Consider the following 6,411-nt stretch of genomic DNA (forward strand, 5'->3'; position numbering starts at 1 on the left):
AAAGTCAGCATCATGGCAAGATAAAGCTATGAGCAACTACCCTGGAACCAAAACAAAGTGGAGGAAGAGTGGAATGGATGTACAAAGAAAAGCAAAGCCCAAAGGCCACATGGTCTTAGGGAGCAAGACATGGTCTGAAGAGCTGTTTAGTAACTTTCCGGGTTCCTTGAGGCCTGGATGTACTTCTTGACTGACTTTAGTTTTCAAGAGATTCCCTTTCATACTTTCAATAAAGCTAGTTGATGAACCCATGTCCCTTCTTAATGATCCCTAACTGAAACACTGGAAAAAGACATGGGCCAGGTGAGTGGGTGAGTAAAGTTTGAATTCAGAATTCAAACACCCAAATCCAGGCAAACTGCTCTCCAGAAGTTCAATAAAGTTCATCATACTTTCTTAAGGAGGAAGTGTTACAGGAAAGGGGTCCAGATCCAGACTCCAAAGAAAGGGTTCTTGGATCTCACGCCAGAAAGAATTCAGAGTGAGTGCATAGAGTAAAGTGAAAGCAAGTTTATTAGGAAAGTAAAGGCATAAAAGAATGGTTACTCATAAAGCAGCCCTGAGGGCTACTGGTTGCCCATTTTTATGGGTATTTCTTGATAATATGCTAAACAAGGGGTGGATTATTTAGGTCTCCCGTTTTTGGACCATATAGAGTAACTTCCTGACGTTGCTATAGCATTTATAAATTGTGGTGCTGGTGGGAGTATAGCAGTAAGGACAACCAGAGGTCACTCTTGTGGCCATCTTAATTTTGGTGGGATTTGACCAGCTTCTTTACTGCAACCTGTTTTAACAGCAAGGTCTTTATGACCTGTATCTTGTGCCGACCCTATCTCATCCTGTGACTTAGAATGCCTTAAACGTCTGATAATGCAGCCCAGTAGGTCTCAGCCCCATTTTACCCAGCTCCTATTCAGGATGATGTTGCTCTGGTTCGAACGCCTCTGACAGAAGCACCCAGCTCTCCTGACTACAGAACATGTCAGAAGCCAGCTTCCCAACATCACTAACACAACATGTTAGACAAAGCTGAGTTTATGCTAAGGGAGAATGCCACCTTGCAAAGGTTTAGCAGTATATCCAAGGTGGGTAACATAGGTGAAAATTTGGGTAAGTATCATGATACTGAGAGACAGGACTAGCTAGATTTCCTAGGCCAACTAAGAATCCCTAAGCCTAGCTGGGAAGGTGACTGCATCCACCTTTAAACACGGGCTTGCAACTTAGCCCACACTCGACCAATCAGGTAGTAAAGAGAGCTCACTAAAATGCTAATTAGGCAAAAACAGGAGGTAAAGAAATAGCCAATCATCTATCGCCTGAGAGCACGGTGGGGAGGGACAATGATTGGGATATAAACCCAGGCATTCGGGCTGGCAACGGCAACCCCCTTTGGGTCCCCTCCCATTGTATGGGAGCTCTGTTTTCACTCTATTAAATCTTGCAACTGCACACTCTCTGGTCCGTGTTTGTTACGGCTCGAGCTGAGCTTTTGCTCGCCGTCCACCACTGCTGTTTGCCGCCATCGAGACCCACCACTGACTTCCACCCCTGTGGATCTGGCAGGGTGTCCACTGTGCTCCTGATCCAGCGAGGCACCCGTTGCTGCTCCCAATCAGGCTAAAGGCTCGCCATTGTTCCTGCATGGCTAAGAGCCCAGGGTTCGTCCTAATGGAGCTAACACAAGTAGCTGGGTTCCATGGTTCTCTTCCGTGACTCACGGCTCCTAATAGAGCTATAACACTCACCACATGGCCCAAGGTTCCATTCATTGGAATCCGTGAGGCCAAGAACCCCCAGTTAGAGAACAAGAAGCTTGCCACCATCTTGGAAGCAGCCCGCCACCATCTTGGGAGCTCTAAGAACAGGGACTCCCCAGTAACAATACAACAGTCCAGAATTGGTGGAAACAGCAAGGCAAGAATTTGGAAGCAAAGGATTCAGAGATTTAGAGCACAAATTGTCTGTTGATGCTTTCCACTGAAGAGTTTGGAAGAGTCTTTCGCAAGTTCCTGTAATGAACAATCAATCCATTCGCCTCGATAGGCAGCCTCTGGGAAAATAAAGTCATGCTAATGAAGACAGAAGAGTGGTGCAAAGTTCTGCTAATGTAGACAGAAAGCTGTGGATTGTATGGCTGGGTGCAGTGGCTCATGCCTCTAATCCCAGCACTTAGGGAGGCCGAGGCAGGCAGATCACTTGAGGTCAGGGGTTCGAGACTAGCCTGGCCAACATGGTGAAACCCCCATCTCTACTAAAAATCACAAAAATTAGCCAGGCCTGGTGGTGCGTGCCTGTAATCCCAGCTACTCAGGAGGCTGAGGCACGAGAATCGCTTGAACCCGGGAGGTGGAGGTTGCAGTTGCAGTGCACCAGAGCATGCCAGCGCCACTGCACTCCAGCCTGGGCAACAAAGCAAGACTCTGTCTAGAAAAAAGAGAAGAAAAGAAAAGAAGAGAAGAGGATTATTAAAAGAAAAACTTTAAACAAATTAAATTTAATCGAGTTTATGTGAGCAAAGGATTCGCAAATCATGCAGTCCTCAGAAGCAGAAGAGGTTAGGAGAGCTCCCCTCTGCAAAGCGGGCACTTTGCAGGGAGTATTTATAGACAGAAAAATGGAAGTGAGGTACACAAACGGCTGGATTGGTTGCATCCTGGCTTTTGCTTAATTTGGACGTGGTCTTTCAGATGGCAGCCTGTGATTGGCAGAAGCTGGACACCCAGCTATTTGCTACAAAATATACTCCTCATTGGATTTTGATTTGTTTACATACTAAGTTAGGTTGCAGTTTATTACTTAATGATACTCAAGGTATGGGAGGTGGTCTTAGGCCAAATTTAGGATAATTTAACAGGTTCCAGGACTCGTGTTCTGCCTGATAAAAGAAAAACTGCAGCTGAATTAAATTTAAAGGAGTTTAATTGAGCAATGAACAATTAGGCTCAGAGACTCCAGCACAGCCACATGTTGGAAGAAGATTTATGGACGGAAAAAGGAAAGTGATGTACAGAAAACGGAAGTGAGGAACAGAAACAGCCGGATTGGTTACAGCTCAGTGTTTGCCTTATTTGAACAGGTTCAAACAGTTAGCTGCATTTGACTGGCCAAAACTCGGGTGATTGGCACAAGTGTAGGCTCTGGTCTATTTACACTGTCAATTGTTACAGTTCATAATGTACAGAGAAACCTTTAGACCTAACTTAAAATATGTAAGGAGGCAGCTTTAGACTAAACTTGATTTAACAAGGTTGGGTGTCCGGATGGGCAGTTTGGATTCTCAGGTAGATTAAAAACTTTCTGAACTTCGTTCTCGATGGACTTGAACATTCAGACAGCACTACCAGACATCCTCATGGACACCTTTCAGCTTCTAAGAACAAACTCTGTGTCTCCAGGGCTAAGGATAGAAGAGAATGCTAAGATAACATAAGAAGGGGCACCTCGTTCAGTCTTTAAGAGTCGGGTAAGGCTTCTCAAAGGAAGAAGCACCTATGCTGAGACCTAAATGATGAAAAACATCAGCAAGGCAAGGAGTGTGCAAGTCGGCCCAGAGGCTGTGTTCTAGGCATAAGGGGCAGCATGGGTCTGGAAGTGAGAGAGACAGAGTGTGTGCACTGGAGAGCTGCCTGTCATCCAGGAGGAAGGGCTGAGGTTGTAGAACAGACCGTGACAAGCCTTGTTAAGTTGTGTGTGCTAAGGAGTTTGGACATTTTCATGAAGGGCAATGTGGAGCCACTGAAGAGTTTTTAGCAGAAAAGAAAACCATAATCCAATGCAATTTGTAAAGTATCATCCTGGTGCTGGCGAATGATCTGGGGAGGGGCATGACTAGAGGCAGGGAAAGCAGTTATACCATTTACAAGGCTGAAGTCACACTGATTCATATTTATGTTCTTCTCACTTCAGAATCCACACGTTCATGGAGTCATAGAACCTAAGGGCTGAAAAGAACCCTTAAGGCCGGGCGCAGTGGCTCACCTCTGTAATCCCAGCACTTTGGGAGACCGAGGCAGGCGGATCACGAGGTCAGTAGATCGAGACCATCCTGGCTAACATGGTGAAACCCTGTCTCTACTAAAAATACAAAAAATTAGCCGGAGTGGTGGCAGGCGCCTGTAGTCCCAGCTACTCGGGAGGCTGAGGCAGGAGAATGGCCTGAACCCAGGAGGCGGAGCTTGCAGTGAGCCAAGATCGTGCCACTGCACTCCAGCCTGGAGGACAGAGTGAGACTCTGTCTCAAAAAAGGAAAAGAAAAGAACCCTTAAAATCACCCAGACCCATGCCTCCCTTGCAAATTATACCAGCTACTCAAGAGGTTGAGGTGGGAAGATCTCTTGAGCCCAGGAAGCTGAGGTTGCAGACACAACCCTCTCTCCCTAATCCTGGGCTGGAAGCGGAGGAAGAGAAGGGCCCAGCGGGGCCAGGCAGGCACCCTGTCACTGGGGGAGGCTGAGAGGCAGAGCAGGTCTTGGGAAACAGCATTCTAGTCCAACCACCCCCCCAAGCTGTGATTGACTCCCCTACATGCTGATCTGATCCAAGGAAAACACACGCTTTTCAAAACATAGAGAAATGTGTACCTAGAGTGTGCTTTAACAACTCCAAAGCCAATTATGGTCCATCTAATCTAACCAAAGCTGATTTCCTCAGGTGGCTGAATGAGAGGTCAAATAGCCATTCCCCAGGATTTCCACAGAGCTCAGCCAGAACATGAAGTTCCCGGCATGTCCCCAGGGCCGACAGCTGAACCGCTGAAGAGTAAAGCAGTCAAATCTTTTAATTTCCCTCCCTCTCCTGATAATTATAAATATGACACTGCAGTGAACTACAACAAACTCCGCTAGAGGTGAGGGTTCACTATTCATTCACAAAGGAAACAAAAAGAAATCCTCCATATTCCACTTTCCCACATGTGCATGATTTTCACTGATGCTGATCAGAAAAAAAAACAAACAGGCATTATATGCAGATGAAAAAGATTGCATATCCACATCCAACTATTTATATAAATCCCCTTTCGCTCCCATGCAGAGTCTGTGCCATTTGTGGAGAACTGCATTTCACCAGCACTCCATTCATGAAGAATCTACGAGCGCCCTCTAGAGGAATTTTCTCTCTTTTACATCTACACGCGGTGAAAAGGGCAGACTAGGGCTGCTCTTGTCCGGGCTGAATTCTGGAAAGCATCAATTTCTCAGGATGTATATGCACCGTTTAAGTACATTTTCTGCGAGAAGCAGATGCATGTGGTTTGCAAGTCAGAGCGAAAGCCAGTGCTGCTGTTCAGAGTCAGAACTGGGCAGGATGAAGTTTAGTGTACATTATTAACCATTGAGAAGATGCATTTCTTGCTGAGTAACCCCCAGGGCAGACGACAGCTCTGTCACCCTGGAAGAATTCAACCAGAAAAAGCCCTCACAAACCCACAGCTCTGTGCTAGCGAGAACCATTATTGCCAGGAAGGTGAATCTGTGAAATTGCCACAAAACAGCCTCACTGCCCTTCCTCTGAGGTTTCACAAACCACAGCAAAAGTCCAATCAATACCATTCAGGCCACCAGCAAGCCACGTGACCCTGGGTAAGTCATGTAACTTTTTAAAATGAAGGCTAACGAACTCCTGGAAATTTTGCTTCAGTCGTTATGAGGTCAGGGGTCATACACCTGGAAAATCTTGCTATAAATGCCCTTTGAACTCTCTTTTTTGCGGGTATGACAATGAGGGTTGAGAACAACTGGGTTATCCCGAAGTGTGAAAACTCACTTCAAATAGATGAATGATTCATGTGTGAGAAACTCTTATGAATTGGATGACTGGAAGTATTCCTTATCTTGAAGTCATTCATGTCTTCGTGATTTTTTACTTACAGAGAGTGCCTTTTTTGTTTAAGACACTGAAAATATTTGAAAAGAGATCCCTGGATCCCTGATGATTTGCCTTAATGTAATACTGAGTAAAATCTCATTAAATTGAGTGGAAATTAGTGGGGAAAATGAACCTTGAATTAAATGGGTTTGAACAGTGCAATTTTAAAAATATATATTAGGCATCTAGATAATACGGAGATAACAGTTGCTAAAATTATGTCAACTTCTTGATTTAACAGTGCTGCTTCCTCCGGGTGCAGTGAAATGAGCAGTTTGGGGAGGCAGAAAAACCTGGGGTCAATGCTGCTTCAGGGTACAGATCCCCATCCACAAACCTAAAACTGAAACTTTTTTTTTTAATTAAAAAGTAAACTTTATTTTTTTTTATTATACTTTAGGTTTTAGGGTACACGTGCACAATGTGCAGGTTTGTTACATATGTATCCATGTGCCATGTTGATTTCCTGCACCCATTAACTCGTCATTTAGCATTAGGTATATCTCCTAATGCTGTCCCTCCCCCCTCCCCCAACCCCAC

The sequence above is a fragment of the Nomascus leucogenys genome, chromosome 20 (assembly GCF_006542625.1).
Source record: "Nomascus leucogenys isolate Asia chromosome 20, Asia_NLE_v1, whole genome shotgun sequence".
NCBI lineage: Eukaryota > Metazoa > Chordata > Mammalia > Primates > Hylobatidae > Nomascus > Nomascus leucogenys.